The following is a 17,216-nucleotide window of genomic DNA, read 5'->3' as shown; positions in this document are numbered from 1 at the left end:
AAATAGTAAACTAGTAAAATATGCCAGTGGGTAGAGGCTCCTGTTGTCTGTTTCTGACAGGAGACCAGAGTTCAGTCCCAGGGACACAGATGGTAGATGGAGAAAATCAAATCCTGAAAGTTGTGCTTGGGTCTACCTCTGCCACAATGTGTATGTGCATGCACAGATGTACACATATCTATACACACACATACAGCAAACAAGGAGTAATTTAATTAATTGTTTTAAAGTAAAATATTTTACAGTAAATGTAAAGTAACTTTTAGTTTAAAGTAAAATACATTACAGACTCTTAAAAAGGTCTAGAATGGGATGGCCCAGATAAAACTGGCTTGTCTCTAACATGCTTTTTATTGTCCCCAAAATGTTTACTGGCTATGCCAGTGTCTATATGAGATTAGATTAAGGACAGTCAGTAGCTCTTCTCCAGCTGACAACCCCAACTAAAGCTTAGCTTCTGAGACTTGAACTCAGGATCTTATGCTTCTGCAGCAAGCACCCTTACCCACTGAGCCAAATCCTCAGTCTTAGAGGCACTCTCTTCAAATAGGCATACTTAGAACTATGAGCCAGGGAGGAAAGTCAAGAGAGATGGTTTCTGTTCTTCGAGGCACCTCTTCAGAGTGCCCGCGACTGAGCTGAAGATGCATCCATGCTTTTAATCTCCATCCTGGAAGGAAAGGAGCAGCTATCATTAAATTTACAAGCAGCCCTTGTGTTTCTTGTGAGTTACTTTCCTCAGAAAGCCTTTGTAATTCCAGATGATGTGAGAGGAATCTGATTTCCCCATTGAAGCCACATTATAGCCAGGGACTTTGTGTCTGCCCCAGGCTCTGTTGCCTGATGAATCACAGGAATGGCAGCCAACACGGTACTCCACACAGCATGCCTGAGTGCTGTGAGGTGTCAAGCTCTCCAAGGTGTGTGCAAAGCATTTCAGCTGAGAAGAGAAGGGCGAGCTCCTTAACTTAGACCAAAGTGCATGTCTTTAAGAAAATGCCTTCCAGGAAAACGTGGAACTTAACCGTCCACATGGACACCAGTGTACAGCAAACACAGAGGAAGTTACGTCTTTGATGCAAGGACACCTTGCGGTTGATCGGGCACATAGCCTGCTGCCAGAGGGCATGGAGGTGACTGAGCTCAGAGGTCACAGGTGAGTCACGGTCCGAAGCCAAAGTGAACAGAAAGGAAGGCATGCAACTATTAAACAGAACTGGGGACGCGTTCAGTCTAAAAGGCATTTGCCATGTAAGCAAAATGGCCTGAGTTCAAAAGCCAGGTAAAGCCAGATCTGAGGCACACGTCTGTACTGCCAGTGCTCTCAGGGGACGATGGGGAGCGGAGACAGGGGAATAAGGACAGGCCGGCCAGCCTGGTATACACAATGGCAAAAAAAAAAAAAAAAAAAAAAAGAGAGATCCTATTTCAAGCAAAATCGAAGATAAGGATCGGTGAAGTGTCATCTGACGTCCACATAGGTGCCGGGGCAGGCAGGCATCTGTACCTCTTCATATGAATACACACACAAACACACACTGACACACACACACACACACACACACACACACACATATACACACACACTGAAACCTATCCACACCCTACTTAATAAACCAGGGCACACAGCATTCCTCTTTCTGTGCTCAGCTTCATTCGCTTTGCGTAATACTTTCTTCAGAGTATTGTTAGTACTAAGGCATCTCAGAAAACTAAAGTAGGATTTCCACACTCACTTTCAAGGGTGTATTTCAAGAAAGCGAAATCTTGTCTTCACTTACATGTTTATTGAAGGATGTAGTTCAACAGCCAAGATGAAGAGGAAATAACCAAAGTGCCCAGTGTTAGATGAATGGAAGGAAAAGATGTGCAAACACAATGGAATACTCTGTGGTCTTTAAAAAAAAAAAGAAATCATAAATGATATCAATGAAGGTGATTTTAAAAGAATGAGAAAGAACTAAATAAATATTTCCCTCAACTTTCAGTTAGAATAGGAATCCAGAAAGTCAATGAAATAGCATTATTTCTTTCACATGGTAGAGAAACCAATATTTGTTAAATTTTTAAAATAAATTTAATTTTAAATATTTATAAAATGTTTTATGTTTTTAAATAAATCAAAATTTCTACTTAACAGGTTGAATTATGAATTGTAATGCTTATCAGGGAGTAAATGTTAAAAACTAGATAAAATACCATAATCTCAAAATAGCATTTTTAGATGAAATTTTTTATTCAGGTTTGACCTATGTGCCCATGTGTGTGATCTTCCCACCTTCCATTGATGGTTTTGTTCAAAACTTCCAAATAGGATGATGGTTTCCATAAAAAAAATAGTTCAGGTCTGAACCAGAGGGTGATATGGCATCTTTTTCTACTGACACAGATGATGATGTTTGGGTGGCTTGACCTCTCCTTCTTGGAACATAGCCACACTGCATTGATGTCTCCTAGACATGGGATGTGGAGCATCAGACTAGAGGATCCTATTAGAATTCTGAACACATCCAGGTGTAGGCAAGAGGCGTATCTCAGGAACCCTCCAGGATCTTTCTCCTCCTGCAGAAACCAAGACACTCATGAAGTATCAAACACCTGGCCCCAGGCTCCCTGCCTGGGGATTTTACCCAAAGTGCTCACTTGACACATGTGCTCTACAGAACCAGTACACGTGGTGTGAAGCTGCTGATATATGCAAACACTATTCCCGCAACTGAGAGAGTCACCACCCCGTAGCTCAGGCTTTTTTGACTGCTAGCCTTCCAGGAGACATAGGTGTCAGAGATAGGACAGAAAGCCTTGGTGTCACAAGTGCAATAGGACATTGCTTTAATGTCTGATGCCTGTTCCCTAGGCACCACACAAAGGCAAATGACTCTAAGATTTCTTTTGAACACGCTGGCCAAGGAAGCAGACAGGTTAACTACAGATCTTTACCTCTCCTTCCATTCCTCCAGTTACAGTCCCCAAGTCTCATCTCCAGCTCTGCAGCAGAACACCTGCTGTGGCCTCTCCTCACTCACTGCCATCAATCCCAGGGAATAAACAAATCCTGGTGAAACACCCTGCTTTCCTCCTTCTGTGGATCCCTCAGACTACCCACTCTCAGCCCATCCTTATTCCTAATTGTCAACTCAAATACCTAAAAGCACATTTTACCTAGTAAAAATACACAGCAGACATACCTATCAGGATCCCAAGATTTCCTACAAAGCCACTATCATGGAAGAACCAGAGAGGGCAACAGAAGACAAGGAACAAAACACCTGCACTACAAAGACAAGACCAGATATCAGCTCTTAGAATTACAATCATCCCAAGACCTCAGCAAAAACCACAATCAATAATAGCCACAATCACTAGAGCCTAGCAGCTCTACCATGGCAGGCCTGAGGACTGCAACATAGCTGAAGTATACCACACACACACACACACACACACACACACACACACACACACAGAATGAGTGAGAGAGGCAGGGCAAAAATAGGTTTTATGGAGAAGAAAAACGAAAGATTTTAATGAAATCTTTGAAAACACAAACAGTAGAAGGAAATGAACAAAACAGTTCAAGATCTGAAAGTAAAAATAGAATCAATTTTTAAAAAGTGAAGGAAATCTGGAAATGAACATTTTAGGAATTTGAAATGGAACTTCAGAGGTAAGCCTCATCAAGAGAACACAAGAGATGGAAGAGAGAATCTCAGGCATAAAAGACATGGGAGAAGAAATTGTTATCTTGGCCAAGGAAAATATTATATCTAAAAAAATAATCCTGCCAGAAACATCTAAAAATCTAGAACACTATGAAATGACCAAGTCTAATAATAACAATAGTAGAGGACCGAGAAAAAAAACAGGATAAAATCACAGGAAACATTTTCAACAAAATCATAGAAGAAAATTACCCTAGCCTAAAAAAGAGATGCCTATCAGGGTACAAGAAGCATACAAAATACCAAAAAGACTGGGCCAGAAGATTAAAGCTCCTTACCACAAAACAATCAAAACACAAAATATACATAACAAAGGATCAGTATTAAAAGCTGCAAGGGGAAAAGTTCAGGTAATATGTAAAGGCAAACCTATTACAATAATACCAGATTTTTCAATGGAGACTTTACAAGCCTGAAAGGAATGGACAGACAGTCTACAGACTATAAGAGACCACAGATACCAGCTAAGATGATTATACACAGCAAAACTTTCAATCAAAATGCATTTTTGAAAAATAAGGCAGGGGAGGGGAATAGGGTGAAAGCGGGAGGGAGGGAGGAATGGGAGGATATAAGTGATGGGATAACAATTGAATTGTAATAATGAATAAATTAATAAAAAAGAAAAAGAAGGCATTCTATGATCCAAATTTAAGCATTGTATCTATCTACAAATCCAACCGTATAGAAGGCTCTAGAAGGAAAACTTCTAGTCATTACCCACACCCAAGAAAATTCAAGGAGTTAATGAACCAGACCAGCAAGTCAAAAGAGAAGAAACACACACACACACACACACACACACACACACACACACCACCACCACCACCACCACCAACAACAACAACAACAACAAAATCACAGGAATCTACAAATACTGCCCATTAATTTTTCTCAGCATCAGTCATTTCAATTCCCCAGTTTAAAAACACAGATTGACAGAATGAATGATGAAAAAGATCTATCTTCTTCTCAGAAGCTCATGGAATTTTCTTCAAAATTGACCACATACTTGGGCTCAAAAGCAAGTCTCAACAGATACAATATATTTGAAAAAACACCCCACTTCCTATCTGACAACCATGAATTACAGCTGGATATCAACAACAGAAAGAACAGGAAGCTTACAAATTCATAGAAACAGGACAGCTCTCTACTGAATAAAATAATAATAATAACTGGTAAAGGGATAAATTAAGAAAAAAATTAATGACTTTCTGAAATTAATTAAAAATGAAAACATAACTTACCCAAACTTATGGGACACAATAATGGCAGTTGTAAGAGACAAGCTCATAGCACCAAGTGCCTACATAAAATAGCTGGAGAGATCTCATATTACCAGCTCAACATCTGAAAACTTTAGAACAATGGTTCTCAACCCTTTTGGAGGGGGACACATATCAGATATCCTGCAAATTATAAATTTACATTATGATTCATAACAGTAGCAAAATTATAGTTATGAAGTATATCATTTCATTGTTATGAAATCATCTTATGGTTAGGGTTACCACAACATGGTGAACTGTGATAGAGGGCTACAGCATCAGAAAGGTTGAGAACCACTGTTCTAGAACAAAAGAAGAAATCACACCCAAAAGTAGTAGACTGCAAGAAATAATCAAACTCAAGGCTGAAATTAATAAAATAGAAATAGCATAAAGAAACAATATGCAAAAATCAATGAAACAATATATTGTATTTTTTTAAATCAGTAAGATCAACAAACTCTCATTAAAATTCACTGAAAGTAGAAGATGGAATACCATAAATTAACAAAATTAAAGATGAAAAGGAGCTCGTGACAACAGACACCTAGGAAATCCAGAGGATCATACGGACATACTTTAAAAACCTTTATTACTTCAAATTGGAAAATTTGAAGAAATGGATAATTTTTTCAATACATACCAGTCTTCAAAGTTAAGTCAGTATCAGGTAAGCAATCTGAGAAGACTTCTAAGCCCTGGTGAAGTGGAAACTGTAATACAACTGTGCCTCTCTTTGGCAGATACCCAAAGGATGCTGCAGCCTACTACAAAGACAATTGCTCCACCATGTTTCTTGTTGCTCTATTCACAATAGCTAGAAATACACAAATAGGTGAGTGGATATTTAAAATATGGTACATTTACATGATAGAATATTACTCAGCTACTAAAAAAATGAAATCATGAAGTTTACAGGTAAATGGATGGAACAAGAGAAATCATCCTAAATGAGGTAACTCAGACCCATAAAGACAAACTTGGTATATATTCACCTATATGTCAATATTAGCTGTTAAATCAATGACACCAAGCTACAGTCCATACAACTATAGAGGTTAAGTATAAGATAAGGGACTAAGAGGTACAGATACATCTCCCTAGGAAAGGGAAATAAAATAGCTATGGTTGGATATTGGGGCCTGTAATGGGAGATACAAATGGAGAAGAGGAGAGGAGAGGCAGACAAAGGAGGGGACATGAGGAGAGACCACTAAAATTAAAACCCATTTGAGTGATGGAGTGGAAACCTAGTACAGTAGATGTTTCCTAAAATATATACATATATGAAAGGAATCTAAATGAAATATCTACCTTGTAGAGGAGAAAGAGTCCTAACTGGTCATTTCTTTTCATTAAATGAAATTCCCAGTACTGGAATTGGGCTGCATCTAATTGAGTTTTTGGCCAAAGGGGTCCTATGAAAATCCCCAAATAATCCAGGCTGTGGCAAAGGCTATAGATTGCTCAACAAATCTGATAGCAAGACCCCATTGCTGAAGCCAACACCTGAAAAACTCATTGAACAGAGAGAAGCTAATCTGTGGCCCCCTTAGATCCTTTACCACTGTTGGCTAGTGTTCTCAGTACTGGAAGGTCCTCTGAATCTTACCAATGAGAAATGTAAACACCATATGCAATGGCCACCTGCCTGCAAGACATACCCAGGCAATGATGCACAAACTAGTGGGAGGAACCAATTGATAACTGATTTTATTTAAGTCAACTCCATGAGAGGGACGCCATACCTGGGTGACTAAGAACCTGAGACTAGACAGTCCAGGGACTGATGGCAGAATCATATAGTAATGCTTGACTAAAAGGACATAGCAAGAAACATTCTGCTATACTTATAGATCAATGTCTTGTGCAGCCAAAGTTGGAGATGCTTCCTCCTGCAAATACAGAGGCCACAGCCAGTCACTATGTGGAAAGTGAAAGACGGCAAAAGTCTCAGCCTCCACTCAGGTCTCACACTCAGTCTTGTGGAAGAGGACACCAAGGAACAAAGGCTTTCTAGATCAACATGATCAAAGCTCATATGACCTCAGAGACTGAGTCAGCAGGCCCAGAACCTGCACAGGTCTGCACCAGGCCCTCTGTGTATATATTATGCCTTCTTGTTTTTGTGTTTTCATCAGATTTCTGAGTGTGTGAGTGAGTGGATCTCTTTTTTGTGCCTTTTCTTGGGTTCTTTTTCTTCTGTTTTTTTTTAAACCCAATTCCAATATGTTCATATTTGTTTAATCATATTTTATTTTTTATTATACTTTCTAATCATCCCTTAGAGGCCTGTTTGTTTTCTAATGAGAGACAGAAAGGGAGCAAATCTAGACAGAAAGGGAGGTGGGGAAGAGCTGAGAAGGATAGAGAGATGGGAAAGCAGAATCAAGCTATCTTAAGTGCAGGGGGAAATCTCAATATTTTCAATGAAATGGAAACAATCAGCTCTCTTTTAAAAGCATGGACCACCCTCCGGCACCTGCGTGATACCATGGTAAGAACGCCAAGTGTTGACAGGTGTGCACAGGAGATCTCCAGGAGATGTGATTCGCAGATTCTCATCAATGTTCTGTGCTCAGGATCTGCCATCTGCAGTGAGGTCTGAAAGACGACTGACAGGTAATACAGTGGGAAAGCTCTCTCCCACGAGAGAGCGCTGCAATTTTGCAATATTGACTTCCTCTCAACCTTTCTCTGTCTTTTCTTTCCTGGCCTTTCTCAGTCCTTGTGGCATTGCAGCCCCATTTCTGAGCTATGGTGCACTGCTTCATCCCGCTGGGGAATCTATTTTGTACTGGATTTCCAGTGTCATTTTAAAGCCCATAACTTCAACAAAGGGATGTCTCATATCTGGCATCTTCAAGGCTCTGGGTTCTGTTTCTAATGTGCACATCTACACGTATGTATGGACATGAGTGTATATACACACACACACACACACACACATGCACACACACACACACACACACACACACACACACACACACACACACCTGTAATTTTCTAGAAAAATGTGGGTTCCCAACATTGTTGCTCTAAAGTAGAGATATAATTAGAATGCTTTAAACAATTTTATAATTTGCCTTAAGAATGCTCTTAAAATGTCATGCACAGATTTAATTTTTAAATGTATTTCAAATAAGATAAAAACTATTTCTAAAATTTTTCTGAATGCTCAGTAATTTATAATTCTTAGTAAGGCCTTGTTAAAATATGACCTCACCCTAAGAAAAATACTGTGGTGAAAATAAAGATTATTGTGGGGGAAAAAAGTAATTAAAATGCTTATTTAATGTCACTGACAACGCAGATCTGTCACACAGACTATGGACCAAGCAAGAGGGTCTCCTGATACCCCCCCAAAAATAAATTAAACATAACTCTTGTCAAAAAACCAAAGAGAAAAGGCTTGAAGCCCAAATTGTTTGTTTTATCCTCAAAGTCTTAAGGCAGCTCGCTGCCAGTTCCCACGGAAAGACCTGATCAATTGCAAAAGTCCTCAGACTGGTCCCTGTGTGCACAGCTACTATGGGAGCATTAGGCCATTTTTGCTGCCAACACCTACATACACTGGGAGACTTAAGGTTCTACAGACATTTCACACATTCCAGCATAAGGTGAGTGGTTCTAATGATTTTTTGTTGTTGTTGTTGCAGTGATTAGGAAGCTATAGTTTACTGGACCCATGAAAAGTGAAAGAAATCAAGAGTGGTCAAAAATCACATAAAAAAATCTTCACCCTGCCCTTCATGCCACCTTAGAAACCAGAGCGGAGGCTCTGGGGACATCCTCTGGGACTGAGTATGGCTGTGGATGAAGGCTGGAGGATGTTGTGAGCTGCCTTCAGACATCATCAGAAAGAAAGGGATGGGTCTCCAATAGGCCGGTAGGCAAAGTCTATTCTGAATTTAGTCATCAAAGGGACAAGCCTTTCTGACTCATGAGAAACAAGGAGCCACTGTTTTATTTGTAGGTGATGAGGCTTCTGTCTAGCTCCTGTGTCACAGTATTAAAGAAGGAAAGTACTAGAACATCTATTTTCCCCCACACCATTAACTGACTAAATTACTCACGTTTATTGAACAGTTATTGAATGCCATACATTACACTGACCACCGGATTGACTATCCATCAGACCGTGTTTACTGACAACCTACTGTGAGTGACAGAGCTAACAGAGAAATGCAGGTAGGGGCCATGATCGAGTTGTGTGTTAAGGGAAGGCTGGGCCCCACTCACAGGTTCTTCCACATTGTGTCAAACAGTGGTTTCTCAGACTGTGCCCTGCCCTCAGACTTTTACAAGGAGTGTTGGACTCTATTTTGAGACTAAAGGATGACTCTACACCTTAATGGAACAACACCGTCTGTCCAGATCACTCCCAAGTCACAAGCAGATGCATAGTTTATTCCTAGAATCAGTAAAAATGACATCCCATACTTTTAATCAAAGGAAAATGGGACCATATATGCAGGGAGTATATTAAAATCCCATCAGGAAAAGCAGGACTGAAAACTTATACAACACACTGGACAGAGGTAAGTGTGTAATTCCCTTACCCAGACCCCACCAAACACTGCTGTGTCATCTGACATACACATGTCAAGGGAATTCTCTACTGTCCCTGGGGCTACAGCTTTGCTTGTCCTCTACGGCTGACATAGCCTCCTGGAACACTGTCAGGGTGTCTGCACCGGTCTTCTGTTCATCTGCCCAAGTGTTCCACTGGAATAGACCCTGCCGTTGGTCTCTACAGTTTCCATAGTTCTGAGACTCACTCCTGCAGCTCAGCTCAACTCTGAGACTCCACAGAAACCTGTGACTCTGTAGATTCTTTCTAGCACACCTCCAACATGGATTTTCGGTCCAGAAGACTTCCAAAAAACCAGGCTTCAGTTTCTGAGCTCAACAGAGATCTCCAGTGCATCCCTTACCTGTTTTCTAACATAGACTACTAATGCCATTAGCTTTCCTGAAAGTCAAATTGACTAAAAAGAAATACATATGGAGAAATTCACACCAATGTGTGACAGAGTGATAGTGATTAGCAGAAAATGGTTGAAGAGAGCCAGATGGACAAGTTGGCCAGTACGAAACTTTCGAAACTGAGACCCTTGACAAGAGCACAGGTAATGGGGTGTATGTCTGACTGGGAGGCTCACCTCAGGAATAGCTATGGGATGTGTGAACATATGCCAAGTCAGCATCTGTCATTGGATGTGTGGCTGCCCACGTAATCACCTACACACATCTAGGCTGAGTTAGTGATTGCATTATTTTCACGATTCCCACCTTTCCATACCTAAATCCACCTCTTAAAGGTCCTTTCAGTGATGCACAAACTTGTTCACATGTGTGCATACACACACACATACATTTTTGTAGTATTTCGATATGACCAGACAGTTGAGATGCTACACAGAAACTTTTACTTTGCATGAGCCTGCAAGTGTTTCCTTTCCCTTAAAGGATCTTGGGAACTGGGGTGTGGCTGAGAGTCCTCATAGCACTATGTCTATACTTCCTGATTAGCACTAGGTTGTCAAGACACACTGCCTGGATTTGACTCGATCTCTGGTTTGCTGTATGAAAATTAATCTCACCTTGAAAAATAATTATTATCATTTTCCTATAAAAACAAAATGCCAGTACATAGTGTACCTCAAGGAACAAATATGCATCATGCTGTTACGAGATTTGCACACATTGTGGGTCAGGTGGTGGATGAAACTGTAAGCTCCACTGTCTCTGAAGGCCCAGACCTTGCCTTATTCAGCTTCTGCCTTGCTAACTAGAGAGCTGGAAAGCATATTGCTGGAAGCCACCCTTGGAATAAGCATTCATAGCTGGGCCTTTGTAAATAAACATATAACCTTTGCAAAGGTAATTTAATGCTTCACCTTCAAGAAGATACTGAGAATGGAGGGAGAAGGAGAAAAAAAAGATTTAAAAAGAAAAGTCTCATGAATAAAGTTGGAGGCTGCAGGCTAAGGTGGTTATTAAGTCCCAAGCTGTTTTTCCTTTGCTTTTCCTCACCAAGGAAATAAAAACAATTATTGCCAAGACGTACTAAAATTAGAACACATTTGTTGTTTTTAAAGGCAGCTACAAGCACACGTGAGCTCAGAAGTAAATGCAGAGGCAAAGAAAACAGTAGTACCCTGGGGCTGCCCTCTCTGGAAGTGACATCGGAGGGAGAACAGAAAAAGCAGTGAAAGTTAGTGGAGAAACTTCCTTGGTGGGAACAACATTGTCCAAACGATCTGGAAGAAATGGAAGGTGTCTCCCAGGCAGCTATGGTGCAAATCACCTGTGAGTACCGTGCTGAGCCTTCCAGGGAGATCCATTTTTTTGTCTCCACAATAGAGAAACTTCTGGAAGTCAGGGGTATGTTACCCAGATCCAGACAACGTGAAGCAAGTGTATTCCTCACCCCGCTCTACAGCTGAGCCTTCATGGACTTGGGGAAATGAGCAGGTATTAGGGGCATGAAGCCTCTGCGGGTAGTCTCCAGTGTAACCTTGGCCAAGAGTTGGGGGAAATCAAAATGTGGACGTTGATTTTCAGTTCTCAAAGCCAACTGGCCAAAGAAAGTCTTCATTCCAAATGGAAGCTGTTTCCTTCTTTGGCCTACATTTTTCTCTACTTAGTTAGACATTTAAGCTAGGAAAGGTTCAGCCAGTCCTCGTAACTACTATGACAATTGTGTTAATTCTCACTTCATGGTGCTAATCTTGTGTTGGCTTTGAATCTTTTGCCTTATCCCTCAGATGGTTGTAATTGAAAACGTAGAAATGACAAACTGGGTCATGACCCACTGAATTCTAATCATTTTAACAAAGTTGAGAAAAAGCCAGAAGCAACATTATAGGTGAGTGCATACATACGCATATGTGTGTATAGTATAAAATATAAAAACATAATACAAATGATATAATATTTATATACTCAATCATATACTGGCAGTAAAAATAGAATTCTAAGGGAGAAACATTTTCACACATTTCCAGGAACAAGTTTTAGGATTGCTCAAATAAGGAAATTAGTTTCCTGTCATGTAAATATTTGACTGCACTTCAAATAATCCAAAACCCCAATGTGAGTGTGTGCTGGGTTCTCTTCACTCATCTCCTGAAATTCTTAAGCAGAGGGGTGTGGTCTCTGAGAAGTAAGATGTCTTGAAGGTTTTGTGCAGCCTGGAGGTTTGCATCTCTGAAGGGTGAGTTCCTGCCAGGAGTGCTGAGAGACGAGCCATTTCTGAAGCAACCACCCTTTGCAAGAAGAAGTCCACCAATTCATGTTTAGTGTGGCCCTTGTGGCAAAGCTGAGAAAAGAACTGGCCTTCCTTTTAATGTTACTGTAAAATGTCTAGAGATGCTTAGCTATTGGGCACTATAAAAATTTAAGATATTATTGTTCAGAGAACACAGTGAGACCATTTATGGAACAGGTTGAGCCAAGTGCAGGGTCACAGCTGCTGAAGGAGACTCCACCCATGAGGCCTGAGCTGTCATCTGTCAACAGTTTCACAGAACAAGGCTGTGGAGCACCACAAATGTGGACTTCACTTCTGCTTCGCTTTGGAACAGGAAATGTGAAGTTTGCAGTGAGAGGCATCAAAGTATCCGTCATCCTCAGAATGATTCAAGATGACAGAATGAATTGATTCCCGCAGCAAGAGAATACTATGTTTCTAAGCCACAAGGGTCATTCTCAGGAACTGTGCATCAATTCTTGGAAATGCTTTTTGGCGGGAAGTCTTTAAGGGCATCTATAGGAGGGGCCTATACAGGGAAACCAAACAACATCCATGTTTTGCCTAACTACCCGGGGTCAAAATGCTAAGGAGATTCAAGTCTGTGTTTTAATTTTCAGCATCTTTTCATTCCTACATTAAATACTTACGAGCATCATCTGTCGGTGGTCATGGGCTGCCTTCCAGAGATAAAACTGTAGGTGCCTGCCTGCATGATATCTGCAGTCAAATCAGAACACAGAAATACACAGGATTCTGATCGACACAGGTGGACACAGGTGCTATGAGTTTAAGACATATGAGTACCTACCTACTGCAAAGACTGAGGCAAGGAAAGATTTCTTGAACAATATTAATGCATTGTGTAAGAGAGGGTCCTGGGGAGTAAATGTGAGGAAAGTGGGAAATATACATTTCTGGGAATGGCATCATTTGTAAAATTAAAAAATTAATGAATTTTTCAGAAGAATGGTCACTATATATAATGTAGTGGTCTAAGCTCTTACATGAACATTTTTTTTTACAGCGGTGTGAAATAGATGCAATCTGTTTTTTCTCAGGGAAGAAAAATGAGGCAGAGAAACTAAGAAACCCTCAAGGTAAGGTCTGGATTTGATTGAAGTAAGCCAGGATCAGCTTCCCTAAACTGTATTGTGCTTCCAAAGGCCCCAGAACATAAAATATATTCTTCAGACAGGAGCAACATGTCACTGTTCCAGAACATTCTTCTGAGCAGCAATTGTCCCTGTGTTGCCTTAGCATCACCTGTCCCAAAATGTCATCTTTACCCAGGGGTTGCTGCAGGGCAGGGGAAGGGGTGCAGAGAATAGAATGCTGGTTTTTGGCTTCGTTCCCTTTCCCATAAGACACTGCTTCCCTGAGGGCTCATTAGTTGAAGCAAAGCACATGGTTAGTGAGAGGCACCTCGGACTTCTGCTACTGCTGGTCCAATGGTGAGAAGAATAATCCAAATATGAGGAGCATATGCACTGACCCTGGGTGTGAACAGAGCGTGAAGAAAAGTTGAAGCAAGACAGAAAGTAAGGCTGGTGTAATAGAAAGTATCAGATGGCACAGGGTCCATTTTACTATGTTTGCGACTTCTACTTATGATTCTATGAATGTGCGCTGTGTCTGACCCCACCCTATTTCCTTTGTTCAACACAGCACGTAATCTTGGCCAAAGTAACTCTGTATCTTGTAAATCTAAGACCTCATGAACTATAAATCAAACTTTTGGCTTAACATATCATTCATTAAATAAAAAAAAAAAATCAAAGAGGGGGAAAAGACACTGCCAAAGAATCTGATTACACTTTTCTGACACATTTACATATGTTTATTGAAAGAATGCCTTCAAACCTGAGTATACCAGTTGTCCCATCACCAGACGTATGTGTGTATATATGTCTATGTATGTACTCACAGATAGATGAAAATGAGATGTAAGTACCTAATACTCATTTATACATTCATAAAGTTTTACTCAGTCACCTTTCTCCCTCTAAATCAGTGATGTCAAATACTTTCATTTCTAGCACCGGATCAATAGACATTATTGAAATCTAAATGCTGTTCAGCCATGGGTACTTGCCCTGGCTATGGAAGACTCTGCTAATAAGGAAAGAATAACAGCTACAAACCATTTTGCTGGACTACTCAGTTTGCTCCGAAGCTGGGAAGAGTTGGCCTGCTGTTGACTAGACTTGAGGAATGTTGCTCACTCCCTTCTCTGATCATCTCCCTCTGCTCCTCCTCCTGCCCACATGCTTTGTTCTTAATGATTAACGCATGCTTGCTTGCTTACTTTACTTCCTGGTTTGTTTGTTTGTTTGTTTGTTCCTCCTAAGGCATTCAGAACCTCCCTGCTCCTTTGGATGCTGGAGTTGCTGATGTGTACAGGTGTTCAGGGAATGGCAGTTATCAGTTATCCTACCACTGCCACCTGGAAAACGGGCTCATCCTGCACCTTCTGTTGAAGATGCAGCCTGGTTTTCAGGATGGTTAGAACGTAAAGATACCCTGGGACTGCATCCATCCAGTGTTCTTCAGGTTTTTTTGCATTGGGTACCTTTTTGCATACCACCTACTCACTCATTTCATCTTTGTTACAAATGAAGCAGACACACCTCTACCTCTGCATTGCAGAAGGTGTGATCGCCCATGAATATAACGACGCTTGGTGCGAACTCTTCATCTAACCCCCTGATACAGTTAGGTACTAAGACCTACAATACACAGCTGAAGGTAGGAAGCAGTTATAAGCAACATACAGGTAAAAAGTGAGACTCAAAGCTACTAAGCAGTGTGCTTTCTCTAAGTAGTTAAACTGAGATTATCAGTCAATATTGCTTCACTGGGTCTGTTGTAGATACAAACCCCAGACCTGTGTTTACCCATAGTCCCCACTCCATAGATCACGACTGGACTGTAAAACATCTCCCAGATGGATGCTTGTACAGACCAAGTGTGATTGACTTTCCCCCTGGGAAATGTTGCTAACATTGAGAGTGGAGTGCCAGAAATTCAGTTCTTCCTTGTGAAAATCCATAGAACCCCAAAGCAATGATCCCCAGGAAGGATCTATGCTCAGGTATGCATAATCAGATTTTACCCAGGTGCAGGCTCCCTCGGTCTTGTCCCTTGCACCTTCTTAGCAAGCCCTCCTTTGCCTAAGCAGATGAGCCTCTGTCCAATTCAAACGTAGAGATGATGCTGGGACTTACCGGATGCAGGGTTCCCTCTCACAGTCCGTTGACAGCTTCTGATACCCCACCATTCCAGCTCAACATCCTTCCCATGAAATGAATACTTAACTCGTAGTTACTCTGTGGTTTTCCTGGAGACGCTTGCATGAAATTGCCCATTAAGCCCAGACAGGTAGAAAAATAAAGTAGATGTACTTTTTTTTCTCTCTCTCTCTTTTGGACTCCCACATGAGCCTGGTAAGTTCAATCTCCAATCCAAACTAAAACTTTTCGGCTCAAATTCCATTTCCTTTCAAGTCAACTTTGACATTTTTATGCAAATGAAATAAGGACTTAAAGATTATTCAGAAAGGATTTATTGAACAATTTGGACACCGGGCATGTTTTTTGAAAACAGGTCAATAAGTTAAGTGTCAATGAATCCTGAACACACAGCTCACATTTCCCTTAATATACACGTGCTTCAAGCTAAAGTGCATGATGAGGAAGAAGCATTTCCTGGCCATGCTGTGACAAGAACACCAGGAAACAAAGTGGCCTAAGGCATAGCCAAATTTGCTCATTTTTGCTGACAAAATCCTACAGACTAGAGAGTCAACGTTCTAGTCAAGGCAGAATGTCATGACTGAGGGCATGAGAGGAACAAATTTCTAGAAGCCTCTTTCTTCTCAGAAATTTAACTATTCATAAGCAACACAATTATTTCATTCTACTTTTTAAAGAGAGAGAGAGAGAGAGGAATTCCCTCAAAATGTCTTGACTTGGTTTCCCATGGAATATTAAAAGCATACTACAGGCACAGACATCAAGTTTGCAGGTTTAACCCTAGGGAGAGAAAATTATGGTTCCTTCCATTTATCCATGAACCCCGCAGCTGGCAAAGGCTTCACTCTGTTAGTAATTACACAGAACAGATGAGGGACTTTTTAATTTTTTTTTTATTTTGACCTGCAGTTAAACAAAATTTGCTTGTTTTATTTTTGGTTAAAAATGATGAGGCAGCAGCGACCCCAGTTTCACCCCAGAGCTGTTGATTTTTTCCCCCTCCTTCATAATTTGTTTCAGACTATGAGTGCATGGAGTTTTCATTTTAGTGGAAAACGTTCGCTGCCAAGACCTTCAGGGGTTTTATCTGCAGTTTATTTTGTTAACTACGAGCTTAAGATTGTTGTGAACTTTCCTCCTCCTCTTCCTCTTCCTCCTCCTCTTTTTCTGTTTTTCTTTCAAATTTCCCAACCAGAAAGTTTGTCTTCAGCTTTGAAAAAAAAAACATATTTAAAGTAGAAGCGGAGGAAGGGCGAGTTTCGGAGAATCCAAAACTCAACGAAGGACTAAAGCCGGCAGTGCTTGCGGAAGAGAAATAATAAAACGGTACCACTGAGTTCGCTGCTACGGAGGGTTAGTGTGCTGTCCTCACTCTACTCCCACCCTTCCCCCTTGTAATTCAGATTTAACACTAATAAAAGAGGGGAACTAAAGATAATTGGCTAGAGTCAAGCATTGAATATCAGGCATTTCGCAGGATGGCCCAGCTAGGCAACTGCAGCTGAGCGCATTTTTACTGAGGAGTCCAGAACAAAAAACAATGGTTCATGAGGTGGAAAGAATGTGCTACAACACCCTGTTGCCCTCATTGGTATTTATAAAGTTTTGGCAAAATTTCATAACAAATTTCAAAATAATGTGAAAGTGGCCTGTTTCCGGTTTCTGCCATGCACCATGCCTGTCATGGGGATGTTGCGGTCAGGGCAAGTGGCCA

General features: G+C 40.8%; 1 long non-coding RNA gene across 1 annotated transcript; it reads right to left on the bottom strand.

The window, feature by feature from the left end:
* Positions 1–323: 323 nt before the first annotated feature.
* LOC311583718 lies at positions 324–15,732 on the bottom strand. Its single transcript, XR_014774648.1, has 5 exons — positions 15,476–15,732; positions 5,634–5,807; positions 2,279–2,562; positions 1,782–1,895; positions 324–670 (listed from the first exon to the last, which is right to left on the bottom strand). It is a non-coding gene; the product is annotated as an uncharacterized lncRNA (long non-coding RNA).
* Between the last annotated feature and the right edge of the window lie 1,484 nt (positions 15,733–17,216).

This window comes from Acomys minous (genome assembly GCF_964271855.1).
Source record: "Acomys minous genome assembly, chromosome: 2".
Taxonomy (NCBI): domain Eukaryota; kingdom Metazoa; phylum Chordata; class Mammalia; order Rodentia; family Muridae; genus Acomys; species Acomys minous.
Note: the sequence above shows the minus strand (reverse complement) of the source record. Positions and strands in the feature narration are given on the sequence as shown.